Source organism: Cnephaeus nilssonii (assembly GCF_951640355.1).
Source record: "Cnephaeus nilssonii genome assembly, chromosome: 21".
Lineage (NCBI taxonomy): Eukaryota > Metazoa > Chordata > Mammalia > Chiroptera > Vespertilionidae > Cnephaeus > Cnephaeus nilssonii.
Window position 1 is genome coordinate 31365806 of NC_137092.1, and position 18590 is coordinate 31384395.

General features: G+C 48.4%; 1 protein-coding gene across 3 annotated transcripts in view; it reads left to right on the forward strand.

Annotated features, from left to right (window-relative positions):
- LAMB3 (laminin subunit beta 3) overlaps nucleotides 1–18590 on the forward strand; it is a 95920-nt gene that overhangs the window by 42459 nt on the left and 34871 nt on the right. Inside the window, exons 1-3 of one of the 3 annotated variants that reach the window (XM_079761943.1) lie at nucleotides 13097–13230; nucleotides 15928–16081; nucleotides 17404–17863. The gene's annotated coding sequence lies outside the window, so the exon portion shown is untranslated. Of the gene's footprint in view, nucleotides 1–5610; nucleotides 5752–13096; nucleotides 13231–15565; nucleotides 16082–17403; nucleotides 17864–18590 lie in introns of those variants that run through there. The other 2 variants (XM_079761945.1, XM_079761944.1) reach the window with 2 other exon arrangements.

Here is an 18590-nt window from a genome sequence, read left to right on the forward strand (position 1 = left end):
TAAAATTAAACTTCTTCTAATGCCACTTCTTCAAAATAGACTCGCCCAGGCCATGGTATTTTGTGGAAGAGCCACACTCAAGGGGCCAAAGAGCCGCATGTGGCTCGCAAGTCGCAGTTTGCCGACCACGGGTTTAGCGGAAGAAGAGTGAGAGTATTGTTTGGTAAGAAGGTGAAGAATGGAGAGTACTCTTAGAAGTGAGAGGATAGTTGGATTGATTGTGACTAGGATTAAACATCATCCTGTGTGTGAGTGGTGGGGGGTGGGGGGGAATAGGGGTACATATGGCGGTTCTGATTTAGCTTTATTCTCCATATGCCAGAGTCAGCAAGTCAGGAAAAGGAGAAACTGGTAGGCCAAAGGGCTCTAAACTAGGAAAGGGAGAGGGCAGGGGGAGGAAGGGGGAGGAAGGGGGAAATTGGAGTGGCCAGAAAATTGCAAAGGTCAGTGATGCAATCTTGCAACAGCCTGTCACAATCATTCAAGCTAAGCCCCGCAGGGAGGGATAGGAGGAAGAGCTGTTTCAGGGATCAAAAAGTTGAGTCTCTGAAAGTTTTAACAGTAATCTTTTTTTGGGGGGAGAGGTGGTCGAAGGCAATTTCTCTGACAATTTAGTTAAAAATGGCATCAATAATTACTTTTTGCCTGGGCTACTCATAGTTCAGGAAATAGGATTGGTTTGTGCAGATTGGTCAAGGTTACCTAACTAGCTAATTTAACATTATACATTTTTGTCTGTACACAGTAGTCAAGGTGACAATGGTCCTAATTGGGATTATTTTTGGAAGATTGTATCCCCTGCTTATCATCCTTTTAACCTTGCCAGGCAGGAAAATTCTATAACAAGGAGAGATTAATATCATTCTTGGCATTTTCTTTGAATCTCTAATAACTGGCAGAAATGATCTGTAGGCTTTCCCAAGATCTGTGAGTGTCGCAAACATGGTGGCTTTTGGGAGAACATGTCACGTGCATCTTCATGTCAGGGCCTTTACCTGGTTTCTGCTCTGAAGGTGAGTCAGCCCAGCAATGAACCCAAAAACTCCGAAATTAACATGTCAGTATTTCCGGTGTTTCTGTAACTCGAAGGACGCAAACCACATGTCCTTCAAGGTCAGCAGATTGTAATGTATCTGGGGTTCCCCTTTCTTGCGATTTTTGGTGGGAGGGCACATCACCAGCTCAGATGAGTTCTTTCCCTCTTTGACCATCTGACTTCAACCCCCAGACCTCACCAGCTTGCTGGCCAGGGCTGGGCACAGAGGGCAGCACGTGGCACGCTTTGGGGTTGCTGTGGAGTTGGTGTTCCTGGTTTAGGTGTTAGCGGGTGTCCATGATCACCCCCTACCTAGGAATTGCTGACCCAGCTCCTGTGTCTGGGTGGGGAAAGAGAATCCAGCCTCTAGGGTGAGGGATTAGATAGGGCTTGGGAAACCAAGCCTATGCGTTAAAGCACTGATGTCACTTTAGAGATGTAAAGTCTTGTGTTGCAACACACAGGTCAGTCACAGGTTATTGCTGTGAAGTTCTGAGCAGCCTTGGTGACCAACTGTCCCTCTTTGCCCAGGACTGAGGGATTTCCCCAAGATGTATGACTTACAATGCTGAAACTGGGGCTGTTCCAGGCGGTCAGGAACAACTCGTCACCCTACCCTTGAGTCTACCCCAATATTTAATTCTTGACATTTCTAGGAAGACAAAGAAGGCTAGTTTAAAATTTAGTTTGCTTTCCAAATCCCTTTCTTCCAAACATTAAGGTACCCAGAGCGACCTACAGAGAAAATAATAAAAAGGGGTGACGTGTTGTCCAAGGGGGAAGTAGGGAAGAGGAAAGAGTTGTCCCTACCACTGTGCCTTGGAGACTGAAGGAGCAGGGGACAGAGGTCTTTTGGGTGGTTGGTTATGTATGAACCTCAATTATTAGTAGCATTGTTTTGTTAACCAGAGGCTTGCTGCCTACTGAAGTCACTACCTAACCCGGGGTTCCCTGCGGCTGGAGGGAGGGTATCATCATAGGAGACATGATAAAACTAGTTGTGGATCTTACACTCCAATTTTTTTCAGTCCTTGAGTTACTTTTATTTCATGTAAATATATTTTGGAGAGAAGGTTACTTATCACTCAAATATCAATAGATGACTATGGAACCTACATTTCTAATCTTTATCTTCCTCTGGTCTTGAAGATTAGCGTTCTAGAGTCTAGACCTTCCTGTGTGGTTATCCTTTTTTTGTCACAGCTTGACACACTCCCCGCATTGTCTGTACTCTTACAAACTAAGTCATCTTCTCAGCCTCCTTATTTCTAGCAACGGCATCTCCATTTCACCTGTTCTCTGGGCTTGAAATATGGTGGCATTTTCTTGGAGGCCTTCCTGACCAGTTCACCCCATCATCCCATCACCCAATGCCTTGCTTTATTCTTCTCACTAGCTGTTAGTACTGACTTTATATAGATACTAGAGGCCTGGTACACAAAAATTCATGTTCTGTAGGGGGGTGGGGGGTGGGGAGTCCCTCAGCCCGGCCTGCCCCCTCTCACTGTCCGTGAACCCTCAGGGGATGTTCTATTGACAGCTTATGGGGAGCCGGCCTAAGTTCCAGTCTGGCTTCCCTCTGTGGGAGGCGACCGCCCATCAGGGGAAGGCGCCGCCCCCATCATCCTACTGCTGCTGCCACAGCTGCCTGCCCTCCTCGGCCCTTGCAGCCGCTGCAGCTTTGTCCAGAAGGACATCTGGAAGACGTCTGGTCTATCTGGTCTAATTAGCTTATTAACCTTTTATTAGTATAGATGATTATTGGTTTGCTTTTTGAGTTGTCTTCCACATTCTTTGGAAAATGAGCTTCATGAGGACCAGGACTTTGTTTATTTCTTCCCTGGGTCTCCAGGGCCCAGTATATTTCTTGGTACATAGTAGATGCTAAATAGGTAACTATGGGATTAATGAATGTCATTCCCACTGGCCTGTGAAGCTTGGTGTGGGGGGAACCATGATTTTTAAGTTTGCATGCAATAAGGTTTTTAGCGGATGTTCAAAGAAGCATTCAACATTTTTTTTTTTTTTTTTTTGGTGGTGGTGGTGGTGTGTGTATGTGGGGGGAGTTTGCTGTTAGTCCTCTCCTCACAAATCCATCTCAAACACTACCACTGAATAAATCTTCCTAAACTACATTTTATTCTTCATCACCTGTGTAAAGCCTGGGGTGATTTCTCACCCACATGATGAATTTCTGGATTCTGCATGTTGAATTTGCTTGACCAATATTCTTGGAATCCAGGGCTTCTGTGATCTGATCTTCTCTACTCATCTAACTTTCTCCCCTACTCATCTCCAACAAGAACCCTTAGCTCCACAGGTGGGTTTCTCACAGCCCAAGAAGTCACTCGTTTGCATTGTTGCTGCCTCACCTTGGCTTATACTCTTCTTCCTCCCTGGAATGCTGTTCCCTTTCTATTCTGTCTTCCCTCCTTCAATTCATGTGCTCCAAGAAGCCACCACCGCCTGTGCCAGCACACCCTGCCCGCTCCTTTCTGTGAACTGCAGCTGCCTTTGTGTCTTGTGCTGCACCGGTTGGCACTGCGTTGTGGACTGTGCCATGCAGCTCTCCGTTGTTTCCCGTGGGCTTGCCCTGAATCTGTGCTAGACCAGATCTTTGTTCCCTTCATGGTGCTAACATATAATAGGGGCCCAATCGATGCTTGTTTCACAGACCTGGAAGTCAGTACTGGGATAGAGACTGCAAAAGGATCAGTGAAGACTCTCTTGGGAAGTTATTTTGGGCACATTGGCTTGTCCTTAGGGTTATAATTACCCAAGCCCTGGCAACTTGGCTTAGTTCCCTCCACTCTGGGTTCCTCACCTTTCACTTGCACTCCCAGCTTAGTGTCTGACGTGGCAGCGATTGGCTCACTCTCGGGCACCCCTCCAACCTGCTCTTGGGACGCCAGGGCCTTGTTAAATCAACTCTGAGGAACAGACTTTTTGCTTTTGTCCCTCATGGCTTCTGGTCACACAGAGCCACTAGCTGCTGGTGCATGCACGTGTGTTGGGAGCTTTGGGTAGCCATGGGCACCCTGCTGCCCACATACCACGTCTGAATTGCAGCGCTGTACTTTACAGATTGCAACCAGCACAGGGACTTCCCCGGCTCAAATATTAGCTGGACTTGAGAGTACAAGGATCTGGAGCCAAGCAGATTTGGTTTCATTTAAGTCTTAGCTCCTCTTCCCAGGGTCTGACCTTGGAAAAGTGACTTACCTTCTCTAGCCTCCATTTTCCTATCTGTAAAGTGAGAGTGATGGTAGCCCCTATAAGATGGGGTGTGGTGAGGCTTGAGTGAGCTAGACCACTATAAAGGGCTTAGTGGTCTGGCACAAATGAAGTAATCAATACGTTATTGATTCAGTTATTATTCTTTTATTATTCAGTTGTCTTTACCTCCTGCTCCATGTCAGCAGTTGCCATGGTCCTTTATCCCACCCCAGGACATTCACATTCCCTGGGGGACATATAGGCAACAATAAGGTCCAAAAACCTTTGTTGAAGCTAGCTATGTATTCAATACTGTGTTAAGTATAGTTATAAAAGCAGAATACAAAATTGTCCTTGCCCCAAAGTAGCTCATATTCTAGTTGAGGACACAGACATTAAATAAGTTGTTACATTATACCAGGATATGCACAATAATGGAAATACTAGTATATACCCGGTATACAAAGACTAGAGTGAGAAATACATTGATTCAATTCAGGAAGGAGGTAGTCAAAGAAGGCCCAAGAGTGGATGATGACTGAGCAGCTTAGGGTATTAAAGGATGGATAGTGTCCACCAGGGAATTCTGGGATAGAGTGGGGGCCAGGGTTGGGAGGTTGGAATGAGAAAGGACTGCATATGAAAATGGGAGGATGCATGAGAAAGCATCGCATGGTCCAGGAGAAGTGAGGCAAGATTGGTGTTAGAGCATAAAGGATGGGTTTCGGGAAATGGAGGAAATGAAGCAATGGTAGGCAGGAGCCAAATATTGAACAATTGCATAAATGATCAACTGCATATGCCATACCTAGCAACTGCTGACCACTCCCTTTGTCTAGAAACACCTTCTCCTTGGCTTCCAGGATATCATAGTCTCCTAGTTTCCCTCCTGCCCTATTCTGGACACTCCTCAGTTCTTTTTCTCACTTTTGCTTTTTATACGACTTATAAATTGTCAGCATTTCTCAGGACCCAGTGCTGGGGCCTTTTTTCTTACTCTACACACTCCTTTAGGTGATTTAGTTTTCTCCTTAGGCTCCCATTACTGCCTCCATGCAGATGACATACAAACCTGAGCTCTCGCCCTGTCTCCCCTGTGTGTGCTGCATCTCCACTTGGATATCTTGCAGGTATCAAGCTTACCATGTCTAAAGCCAAATTCAACATTTCTACCCCCTTAAACTTGCACCACCATCTTTTTTATTTTAGGCTTCATTGTCTACCTAGTAGCTCAGGCCCTAAGCCTGGGAGTCATCCTTTATTCGTCTCCCCCTCTGTCACCTCTAATGTAAACAATCACCAAGGCTTGTCATTCAGCCTCTTAAGTATCTCTTGATTTTATTTCCTTTCTACACCAGTAAGGAACTGAATTATTCTGCAACTACATCAGCTTGAAGGAAGACCCCAAGATCCAGATGAGGATGCAACTCACCAGACAACTTGATTTATTAGCTTCATGAGATCCCGAGTCACTGTGCCAGACATCTGACTACAGAAGTGTGAGTTAATGAATGCATTTTGTTCTATTAAGTTTGTGGTAATTTGCTATGTAGCAATTGAGAACTAATACAGGCTGCATGCTATGAGCTCTTGCTGGGTTGACAGGAGAAAGCCCATTCAAACTTGACCAAGCCCCAGCTGGTTTGGCTCAGTGGATAGAGCGTTGGCCTATGGACCAAAGGGTCCCGGGTTCGATTACAGTCACGGGCACGTACCTTGGTTGCAGGCTCCTCCCTGGCCCAGCCCCTGGTTAGGGCTTGTGCAGGAGGCAACCAATCAGTGTGTTTCTCTCACATTGATGTTTCTCTCTGACTTTCCCTCTCTCTTCCACTCTCACTAAAAATCAATGGAAAAATATCCTCGGATGAGGATTAACCAAACAATAACAACAAACTTGACAAAGACTAGGAAGACTAACCAGGATGGGAAGAACCTGGCTTTGATTCTGTGGTCCATCGTCACCTTGTACTCTCTTGACCTTCTCTGTTTCTTTTATTTTTACCCAGAAAGACTTAACCATGGTTGGAGTCAGTCAGCTATCTGCTCTATGTCAATCTATACCCAAGTAGTTTATTATTGCTGGAGTAAATTACCCATTCAGGCTGACTGTATTTTCTGTGAATTTAAGACCACAAATCTCAAAAGGGCAATCTGTTATAATTTATTGTGTTACTCAAGTCACTTATCTTTATTACTCTCTAAAAAGATTTTTCCACAGACACCTCATGACCTGGTGAAATAGAAAGAATCAGACAGGAACTACTTAATTTTCCAACCACGAAATCTATCTGCTCTACTTTCTGTCACATTACCAAGGAGGAAGCATCCCTGATTCTTTTTAATAAAGAACTGCCCCTCTATCTAATCCAGACGCATCTAATTAAGGTTTTGGGAGTCCATGAAAAACTCAGGTTGCTTTAGGCTACCAGTAAGAAAATCTAATTCAAAATGATTAAATAATAAGAAAAATATATAATTTTACTAAGCGGGGATTTCAGGATCAATTCATTCGGTAGTGTAACATTATCAAGAACCCGGGTTCTTTCCATCTTTACAATCTTATATCCCCGGCATGGAGACTTATTATAGTCTTCACATGTTGGTTCCAAGATAGTTGCCACAGTGCCAGGCATTTCATTCAATATGACAACATCCAGTGAAAGGAGAGAGGATGTTCTTTCTCTTTCATTGCCAAAGAAAGCTTGCCTAGAATCCTTCCAGAGACTTCCTTTCATGGCCAGAACTGGGATGAATGCCCATCCCTAAGACTACTTGAAGGAAAGGATTACCATCATGAGCTTAGACCAGTAGTCTCAAAGGTTGTTCTTGGGAGCAGCGGCAGCAATATCATCTGAGAACTTGGGAGAAATGCAGATTCTTGAGCTCCTGCCCAAACCTATTGAATTATGCATGCAGGACAGGCTATCTTTGTTGTAAAGAATCCTCAAAGTAATTCTGGTACATTCTAAAGTTTGAGAACCACACGTTTAAGCTAATCTCTGAGCTGGAGGAAGGACAACTGCCCCGAAAACTTGAAAAATACTGGGGATCGTTAGCAGGAAGGAAGGAGGGTATGGATTTTGGGTAGGGAGTGAACTTCCTGCCATATCTCTCCTTTCATTATAGTATTCTGTTAGCATACACACATACTCTAATATATATATATTTTAAAAAATACCTTTTTACTGATTTCAGAAAGGGAGAAGGAGAGAGAGAGAGAGAGAAACATCAATGATGAGAGAGAATCATTGATCCGATGCCTCCTGCACGCCCCCTACTGGGGATTGAGCCCGCAACTCGGGCATGTACCCTTGACCAGAATTGAATCCAGGACCCTTCAGTTCGCAGGCTGATGCTCTATCCACTGAGCCAAACCACCTAGGGCCGTGGTCGGCAAACTGCGGCTCGCGAGCCACATGCGGCTCTTTGGCCCCTTGAGTGTGGCTCTTCCACAAAATACCATGGCCTGGGCGAGTCTATTTTGAAGAAGTGGTGTTAGAAGAAGTTTAAAAAATTTGGCTCTCAAAAGAAATTTCAATCGTTGTACTGTTGATATTTGGCTCTGTTGACTAATGAGTTTGCCGACCACTGGCCTAGGGCATACTCTAATATCTGAAAAAGTCTAGTCCACGACCCCAAATCACTATCCAGCTGTTGCATGTTTCTTTGCTCCTCTTCATAAGTAAATCTATTTTTCAGTTGTCTACAATCACTGCAACAGTTTCTTCATCAAGCATTCACTCTTTTACCCATTGCCATATGGTTTCCATTCCCACCCCCCCTCCCCAAAATCCAGTAGGCTGCAGGCTGTTTATTGAATGAAGTGACTTTTCACATCCAACAGATAGAACCATTTCTTCCTTTTCATTTTTACTTATTGCTTTAGGGACACTGCACTCTACTATTTTTCCTCCTACCATATTAGTTCCTTCTCTCTAGGTCTCCTTTGTTATATCTTACCCTCTTTCAATCAGTGGTTCTCAGCCTTGAATGCACATTAGAAACATTGGGGAGCTTTTTAAATTTCTGAAAACCAGGTAACACAAGAGCAGTGAAATCAGAAATCCCTCTAAGCAGGATGCAGACATCAGTAATATTTATTTTATTATTATTATTATTTTTAAAAATCCTCACCCGAGAATATTTTTCCATTGATTTTTAGAGACAGCGGCAGAGAGAAGGAAAGACAGAGAGAAATATCAATGTGAGAGAAACACATTGATTGGTTGCCTCCTGCAGGAGCCCTGACCAGGGCCCGGGCCGGGGAGGGGCCTGCAACTGAGGTATGTGCCCTTGACCAGAATCGAACCTGGAACCCTTCCATCCACAGGCTGACGCTTCATACACGAAGCCAGACTGGCTAGGGCAATATTTAAAAGTCTAAAGGTGATTCTAATGTGCAGCCAAGTTTGAGAATCACTGCTCTTAATGTTGGGGCACCCCAGGGTCCTGCCATGATCCCTCCCCTCTGCCTACATTATTTCCCTAGGTCAGTGGTTCTCAGCCCTGCTCCACTTCAGTCATCCTGGGAGCTTTTATAAATGACTGTTTTATAATTTCATCTTGGGAGTTCCCCAAGATGAATAGACTCTGAATTCCTGAGGTGATTCTCATGTGTAGCCAGAATGGTGAACCACTTCCTAGATGATTTCCTGCAGTTCCATGGTGTGAGGCTCAGTGCTGTCCTATAGAAATCTCAGCAATGATGAAAATGTTATATATCTGCATTGTCCAATATTGAATACTTGAAATGTGGCTTAAGTGACTGATAAACTGAATGGATAATTAAATTAATTTTAATTAATCTAAATTTAAATTAAATGACCCCCTAAGTGTGGCTAGTGGCTACCGCATTAGACAGCACAGCTCCATATGATAATGACTCTGAAGTTTGTTTCTTTCTCATGAACGTCGGGTTTACATATTAAGCTGTCTAATAGGTAGCTCTTCTTAGATAGCTAATGGGTTGTCTTTAACTTAATACACACAAAAAGAAATTCTTTAATTTTTTTCCTTTACAAAAATTCTTGTTCCTTTCTTAGTCTTATCCCTCTTGGTAAATGGCATCACTTTCCATCCAATTCCTAAAGTCCCAAACATGGAAACCATCTTTTATTCCATTAAAAAAAATTTCTCACCCGAGGACATGCTTAGAGAGAGGAAGGGAGAGAAAGAGAAACATTGATCGGTTGCTTTCTATACATGCCCCAACTGGTATTTGCCCTGACCGGGAATCTAACCGGCAACCTCTCGGTGCCAGGACAATGCTCAACCAACTGAGCTACTCCAGCCAGGTTTAGTCCCTTCTTTTCTTCACCTTTCTCAGCCAATTTTTCAGAAAGTCCTGTTGGTTCTACTTCCAAATACATAATTTGTCTTTTTCCACTTTTCTCCATTTCCACTGCATCCAACCTGGGCCAACCTGCCATCATTGCTTACATAGAATGGTCAAAGCTAAAAGCCATTGCATCCCTAAGGCTTTCTAATGTATGGATTAATTTCCTTATCTTATGAACAACTCTACCCAGTGGGTAAACTATTATTCCTGGTTTTTAGATGGGAAAACTGAGGAATAGAAAGCTTAAGTAATGTGTCTCAGATCACACTACTAGTCAGTGGTTGTGTGATCTGTTAGGTTTTCCCTTGCCCTAAGGATCCATAATAATAAATCAATATCTATTTATTGAGCACTTATTATGTGCAAACACTGGGTGATGCACTTCATTAGGGGATAAAAAGAGTGAGCAAGAGTTGTCCTTGTTTGTCAAAGAGTTTGCAATCCAGGTTTGGGGACAAATCACAAAATAAAAGTTGCAAAACTTTTTTGTCAAGCTGAGACAGAAGGGATTCACACAGCAGAACAGAACTGATGGCTAATTGAATGGTATCGGTAAGTTCTGCTGCTGGTGTTTGGGAAGAATTGACAGAGAGCAGCAGAGTAGCCATCACTGGCCCAGGCACCTAAAGCATGCCTTGGATTTAGGACTTAGCCAAGGACACCGAGGTGGAGAGGGCAGCGCAGACAGAGCCAGATGGCTCAAGCCCAAGTGTGGTCAAGGGAACAGCATAGCTGGATCAGAGCACTTGAGTGAAGGAGGCTGTGTGTTAGGGCCAGAAATGCAGCTTTTCCCAGCAGGACCCTGGGTGCCTGGCTGTGGACTCTGGACTTTAATCTGGAGATGATGGAGTGTGTACAGGTCAAAGTGCATTCCGAATCCAACTTAGCAAATGGAGCAGCGGGCCAAAACTAACAAGACAACACATCATAGGTAAAAGTGCAAGGGATTTGAGTGTTTCTACATGTGTGCCTGTGTGTAAGTGTGCATGTGCATGTCCGCCTTAAGAATAGCCCCAAGGCAAGAAGGGGCAACCTGTTTTAACAGTATTTGACTTGAAAAGACAGAGGTGTTAATGCATCTATAAGCTCAGTATGGGTCTGTGGTGTGCTCTGGTTGGCAAAAGCCTCCTGTCATCAGTTCACAGCAGCAGGAATAGAGTCTCCAGAACAAAAGTCCTCTTGGCTACTATTTTCTTCTCTCAAGTCCACAAAAAAGACTGCTTTAGCCTGGCTGGTGTGGCTCAGTGGTTGAGCTTAGACCTATGAACCAGGAAGTTACGGTTTGATTCCCAGGGTTGTCAGCTTCATTCCTAGTAGGGGGCGTGCAGGAGGCAGCCGATCAATGATTCTCTCTCATCATTGATGTTTATATCTCTCCCTTCCTCTCTGAAATCAATAAAAACATAATAATAATAATAATAATAATAATAATAATAATAATAATAGGACTGCTTTACTAAGATGGCTAACGTTCATACAGGAGCTTCCCGAGTTCTTGCCTATGGGGGAGTTCTATTCTCATGTGATGTTTCCATCCAGGTTTTTCTTGGTCTCAGAGCCAGCTTCACTTTCTCAGATCATTATGCACCTTTACGCAGAGCTTACTGAGCCATTTGGGGTGACGCTTTAAAAACTCGTCTGGGAGAAAAAAGTATCAGTGATCAACTAAGTGACTGAGCATTCGTCTGGGACTGAAGGGTGTCCTGGGACACGGAACTTGCAGCGCTTAAACGAGGCGAGTCCTGGCAAACTAGAATGGTTGGTCAACAAACCGGAATTGTCTCCTTGAAGATTTGCCCTGACCCCGCAGTGGTTTTTCCCTTAGAAACTGGAGTGGCATGTATGCCTCATAGATATTTACCCTCTGGGTGCGACTTGCAGAGATCTCATTGTCTCCCTTTCCAAAGTTTTCCAGAAGGGCAAACTTGTGATGTTTCAGGTTTTGCAAACTAAACTCTCCACCGTGGCCCCAGGAAAAGAAAGCGCCCTCTCTCTGTAGCCCTCACACTTGCCGGACAACTGCCCCAAGCTAAGTAACCAACTTGCTGTCCGGAAGGGCTTTGCCTCTTATCTTAAGCAGGTGTGGACTCCGGTTTTACTAACACCTGAAGCCATAAAACTATGTCACTCTTATGCTTGAAGCCATTCGCTCCTCTGTCCACTGTTTGTAAACAGCCCCTACCCCCACCCTCTGTCCTCCCCTGTTCAGAAAGGCCAGAAGCATGGCCCTTCTTGGGGAGCTCAGTCTGCCCCCTGAGTGCCCCGTTTTTCCTTCTGGTCCAGGTCACGGTTCCTGGGAGCCTGCAGCCCTTATGGGACAGAGTGGAATGCACACAGCACAGATTCTCAGGTTGGGACCTGGGGCCGCCTGAGGGGAGTTGGAGAGGAGCAGGCCCGCCACTCACTGCCCCGCGAGTGAGCTGTAAAACGGGAGTGATATTTGCTTTTTGTTAGAACAACGGTAAAGGCTGCTGATCATGGCCCCGAACACCTTTGTGTGAGGCACACACGCAGGGACAGGCGCCCATTATAGAGCAGCACCTGGCCAGGCACTTGGCTGAGAGGTTTACACGCATTGTTTCCTTTCATCTCTACAGGACCCATGAGGTAGCTTGTTAACTGTTCCCATTGGAGGCAACTTGCTTTGCTGCTCCACCGTCAGACGGTCAGAGCTGGTGAGTGCAAAAGCAGACTTGAAGCTTCACCTCTCTCATGGTAAAGTCCAGGCTTTTAACTGCTGTCCTAAACCACCAGCCCCCGAGAACAGCATCCTAGAGCTGGAGGGGGCCTTAGGGCAGCTTGGCAAACATTGAATGTCCTGCCCCTCTGCAGGCCAATTCACTCCCTGTGTGGGGCCTGGCCTGCAGATATGGTCTTACAGGTTCTGTAAGTAATTCTGAGGGGTGGCCTGGGTTGAGGACCAAGAAAACCCAACACCTTTATTTATGAATCATGAGGCTGAGGTCTGGAGAGGGGCTTGCCTAAAGTCATGCTTCTATGGAGCAGCAGAGTTGAAGCTAGGTCTCGGATTTAAGAGAGGTTCAAGTTCAAGCACAGACCCCATGTGGCCACAGGCATTGCAGGGACATGCTGATGAAAGGTCACAATGATGGACTTAGAACCTAATTCCCAGAGGGCACAGGCTACACAGTAGAGGTGGTTGGGGTGGAGGAGGGGGCGTGGCCACGAGCTGGCCTGTCTGCCCGAGGAAGGTAGGGCAGTGACTGTGGTAGAAATGCCAAGATACTCCTCCCTCTTCTCTGGGAAGTCAGCCAGCCATGAGCCAGTATTTGACTCCACCAAGTTGCAGGCTGCCCCTGGCTGTACCCCTTGGGAGGGAGGGGGTAGGACATTTTGGGGGTACCCTGGGAGATAGAACAGAAGGAGCTGAGGCCCCGTCCCCCTTCGCCCCCCAGATGACTCAAGGGCCTGACCTCAGGGGAGGGGATCTCCCTTCCTGGGGTGAGGAGGAAGTTGTGTTACCCGTCATCACGCCCTTTGTGGTCATCACGCCCTCTGTGTGAGCTCATCAGCTCACCGAGATGTTTGTCTGGTCACCTTCTTGTCTTCTCGCTCCTTCTAGGGTGCTGTTGTCCTCACTCACAGTGGCTTCCTGTTGGTATGAGGGGAAACCCTGATGGTATGGACCAGAGTCTCCGGGATGAGGGATCTGGGGGCCAGCACCTTCTCCAGCTGAGCTCACACAAGAGGGGCCGTCAGTATGGAAAACAAACAACATGTGGTGTCTGTTCTAGATGTTTCTGCAGTGTCTCCCCAGGAGCCCCCAGTTAATATCAGTGCTCCAAGAACTGGATCAAGGACTCGAAGAGACATTTTTAGATTGTCTTGGTTAGGTTCGGGAAACGAGAAGTTCAGAGTCTGCTCTGGTCAAGGATTCCCAAGGGTGGAGTCAGAGAGTTTAGGTGCAATTACAGGTAAGGGTCTGGGACCACTTACTAGCTGGGACCAAGCTATTGAAAATGTGCCTCATTTTCTCCATCTGTAAAGGGAGGAGAATTGAGTGTCTACCTCCAAAGAAATGTAGTGGGTGTTAACTGAGTTAATAGATATAATGCCTGGCATGCTGTGAGCACCCGGCTAAATGTTAGCTGTAGTTAATTTAGGCTGACTGCCTGATTTCTCCCAGACCTCAGGCCTAGGCCAATGTGCGCTGTTGTCCGTTGGGCAGACATTCAGGTTGGGGAGGTGAGAGTGGGGGTAGAGAGAAGGGTCTGGAATAGAGTCCCCCCATGACAGGCAGCCCAGGCTCTTTCTGTGCTTACTGCTGGCCTCTGCCCGAGGCTGGTGCCTGCTTGCTCAGTAACACAGCAGACCCACTCTCTCTGGTTCCTGGGGAGGCACACAGAAGAGTGACTGATTGTCTGGGCTCTTGAGCGGTTGTGCTGGAGTGAGGGCCACGCCAGCTTGAGTCACGTGGCGAATCCCAGCACCACTCCTGGAGCCCATCCTGTCCCACAGACAAGGACTCAGCCATGACTCACTGTATGGAGGTGAGGCCTGCGCCTTAGTCACCTGGTGCCCCTTCCTGCAACACCTGAGCATCAGCATGCACAGCCTGGACCAGGCTCTCTTATCCTTCCTAACCTCTTTTCTCCTTTTCCTCCTCCTTTCCTCGCTCCTTATCCTTTGACATCTCATTGATCAGATCTTGACTGATCTCATTAGCAACTTGGACGGTTTAAGTCCGACAGATGGATAATGGAGACAGTAGCTTCCAATGCCACTCCTCTCCCTGTCAGAGACACTGCCAGGAACGCTGATGAGCACACAGAGGAGGAGCCTGCCTACATTAGCATGGGGGCAGTTCTGTCATCTGAAGGAAGCTGCCTCAAAAGATGACCCCTGACCCCCGCAGCTGACTGATGTATGAATTACTACTATTAGCTATTCATTCTAGTGACCAAAAGCCCAGACTGTGCCCTCTGAGAGTTAACTATACTTACAAGGGCATGGAGACTCATTAACCACATCAGTGATTTACTCTTCATCGTGAATCCATTCATTCTACATATATCGAACACCTAATATGTGCCAGGAGTTATTTCTAGGCAGTTGAAAAATAGTAGTGAACCAAATGGACAAAAATCTCTGCCTTCTTGGACACCACTTTCTGGTGGAGGGAGACAGAAAATACGCATGATAGACAGGTAAATTATAGAGTTAGTTAGAAGGAGGTAAGTGTTGAAAATAAAAACCCACAAAACCCCAACCCCAAATCCCAACCTACCAATAATGTAGGGTAGGTGGGCTTGGGAGTACTGGGTTGGGGGACAGGGATGGGGCAGGGAGCTTGGCTGTCATTTTATTTTATTACTTTTCAATGACAGTTGACATTTAATACTGTATTAGTTTCAGGTGTTCAGGTGGTTAGACATTTATATACCTTACAAAGTGATCCCCCCGATTAGTCTTGTACCCACCTGACTTAGTGGTCATTTTAAAGAGAGCCGTCAGAGTCAGCCTCCTTGAGGAGTTACTATTAGAACAAAGAGTTAAAAGTGGTGGGAGAGTTAGCTTTGCAGACATGGGAGGAAGAGTGGTCCAGATGGAGAGAGCAGCTGGAGCAACACCCTCAGATGAAGCAGCCGGCTCATTCAGAAGCAAGGAGGCCATGTGGCTGGAATGGAAGGAGAAAGGGGAGAGCAGCAGTCATGTATAAGAGTGATGGGGGGAGGGGAGTCATATCATATGGGGTCTCTTTAAGGGCTTTGGCTTTAACCTTGATTGCAATGGGGAGCTGGTACAGGGCTCTGAGCAGGGGAGGCCGTGACCTGGTGTGTTGGGGCTGGACTGCAGACCCATTAGGAGGCCACCTGAGAAGTCTGGGAAGAGAGGCTCAGCTGGGAAGGTAGCCGTGGTCCCAGCTGCCTTTGGAAGGGGGGCCAGCAGAATTGCCTGATGGGTTGATGTGGGGGCGAGGGAGTCAGGAGTCAGGGATGACTTGGCAGCCACTTTCCTGAGGGGTAAGTTTACATGAGCCAAGGCTCAGTGGGCACTGAGTGCTGAGGGCTCCAGGGCAGCACAGTGGGAGGCAGGGAGAGAGCGGAGGGGAGGCTGCAGTGTTGGAGCCACGCCCCTGCCTCCCCTGTAGCCCTGGCTGGGTCCCAGCCCAGCCTCTGGCTCTGTTTTAGGCTTCTTGTGTCTGAACAAATTGGGTTCTGAAGTTCAAAGCCTGTGCCCGGGGCCCTGCAGTCCTGGGGGCACTAGATCGACAGGAGGAGGGCTCAGTGTCCCTAAGGAGTGCGGCTGCCTGGGCTGCTCTTGGGCACTGCAGAAATAACGTCCTGTTCCCTGTTCCCTGTTCCGGACTTGGCAGGAGCGCGTGGGAGGCCCAAGCAGAACAATTGCCGTTTCCCTCCTGCAAAGCCGAGCCGCTCCCTGGACTTGCCCCAGCCTGTGATGTCTGAGCCACCGAAGGCTTGTTTGCCTGGCTCCAGCCTCATAACAGGGGAGTCGGAGGGGATTGAAAGGTGAGGCCCACCACCCGCCCGGCCCACCTCGGCTGAGCATCCGGGGTTGCCACCCGGCTCTTCTGCTGAGCTAACTGTTAATGAGCGGTTGTCACGTCCTCCTTCCTGGTGGTGGGCAGAGGCCAGGCAGCTCCGGGAGCGGGGAGCTTCCTGGTAGCCTTGCGTTTAGGGAATTGGAGGAGTGGAGAGAAAGGAGCCAGGCAGGTGGCCTCAAAACCCGGGGTGTCAGCACCTCTGGGAACCCCATGAGGGTCTCTGTGTTTTGTCGGGCCCACGAAGGGAGGCTGCTTGTACTGACTCGGGGTTTTGGGCTGAGCCAGATTTCACTGGAATGCTTATATGGGTCAAGACGCTAATGTTTATTGGAATGTCCATTATGGATCTAAGCAACTTACTACCCATTGGCTAATGATTCCTCCTGCCCACCTAGATTTCTTGGGCTGAATTAGAAACTGAGGGTTAAAGTGCCCAGTTCAACCCACGAAATGCTGTCATTTCTCCTAAAGTGTGCTCAAACCGATTTCTTGGACTGAACCCTCCATTGTGGAGAGAACTTCCTGCTCAGGAGACCGGCCAGGGTTCCAAGTGAAGAGTCTCCTTTAAATAGAAACTTGGAGGCAATACTGTTCCCGAACAATGCCAGTGCAGGCTCTCAGGGCCAAGCTGTGCACCGGTGACCTTCCAGATGTCTCTAAAGCCCTCTGACGCTAACCTGGGGGAAGGGTGTTCTCTCGATCTGGCCTGTTATGCCATTTACAGTGGCTCGGCCCCCGTGGCCCTGAGCCAGGAGCGGGCCCAGGGTCCCACAAAGGAAGCTGTGTTCCCCAGCCTGGCGGGGGGCAGGGCTAGTCGGTCCAGTTAGGCTTCAGCCTTGCCCTCCACCACTTGTGGTCAGGCCTGTTTTCTGGCCCTCCAGGCTGGCATTCCTGCCCAGCAGGGAGAGGCCAGGAGACCAGCCCTCCTCCTAAGCTGGGGGCATGACTCACAGGTAGTTACCTGCCCTAGGGCTCCCTGCCAGCCCAGGGAGGCAGCCGGAGGGGAGGCATTTAGAGTTTAGTCCTGCTTATGCCTCTTAAGCTTCCTCGGGTGGGTTGGGCCTTGACCCCTTCCTGATGAGCTGGAGCCTTTTAAGGTTCTCCCAAATTCCCCAAGAAGCAGGGATTTTCCACCGTTTCTGTTTTCCGTGGGGAAGGGGAGGAGCTGGTGCTTTCCGGGGCCCTGGGTGTTTGGGTCTCCTCACCTCCCAGCCCGGGCCAGGTCTGGACTGTAACACCCTGTCTCCAAGCCCTGATCTTGCGTCCTCTGCTTGGTCTCCTGTCCAGGTGGTCTAGGACACGAGAGGAAGCTGACCCCTCCGAGCCTTGAGAAATGCCAAGCACAGCGCCTGCCACAGATGCCAGCACCCTTCCTGCCCCCCGAATCCTGGTCTGGAGTGACCCTGAATACTTGCCTGGTGCTTTCAGTTTGCAATGCTCCCCTCCACCCCCCAAGGCACCCACGGGCAGGCGGGTACTGCCAGGCTTGCTGCGAGGCCTCCGGGACCGACCCACTTGCCCAGTCCTGTCCTGGGGCTGTGGGGCTGTGGGGCTGCAGTGACGGCAGATGGGCGTGCCAGCTGCCAGATTCCTGAGGCCCGCCCTGCAGTGGGCTACGCCCAGCTTGGGAGTCTCCAGAGGTGAGGCCGTTGTTTAAAAACTGGGAGCCAGGAGCAGAGACCCCCACATTCAAGGGGTGCTCTCAGAGAGGCGATCTGGAGAAAGGACAGTGGCAGCAGGGAGCCAGGTATGTTTCCTGCCCTCGCCTGCCCGGTGGGGGCGGGCGGGGAGGAGGGCTCTGCTCTGGGCCTCTGGGGCCTGGCTGCAGGGCCCCGTTCTTTCTCTTCCTGCCGCCTCACCTGAAGGAGCCACCTGCAAAGGCTCCATGGAATGTCTGCCTCTGTTTGAATTGCCTTTTCACATCTGATAAGCAGAAAGCAAGTTCAGATCGGGGGCTGAGCACAAAGGGGAGTGGGAAGGGTGGGCTGGCGGGGCCAGGGCTCTTCTGAGGCCGCTCCCAATGCCTTGTTCTGGGAGTGAGGGGCAGAGACAGCTCTGGAGCTAACCCAGAAGATGAGTCTTCCTCTTGGGCCATGATTAGCTGTATGACCTCAGGTCACCTGTCTCCCCCCTGGGCCCCTGACGCTTCTGGGAACTGATTGGAAGGAAGGAGTCCAAAGCATTAGGATGTATAATTTAAAGATGCCAGGAGAGCCCCAGTTCCCTCTCTGGCCCTGCCTTGCCAACCTCGTTCCCTCAGCCAACGGAGCTGTGGCTGACAGGAGCAGAGCGAGCATCCAGGCCCAGGCAGAGGCGGGTGCTGCATGAGCTGGGCAGGCCTGCCTGCCTCTCGGACCCTTCCAGCATCCATCCCCGGCCTCCTTCAGTCCCCGCTCTGTGGCCTCCAACCCTACCCTTCCCGCACAGCCCTGGCCCATCATTAGAGACATTTTGGATTGCTTCTGGTTTAGGTA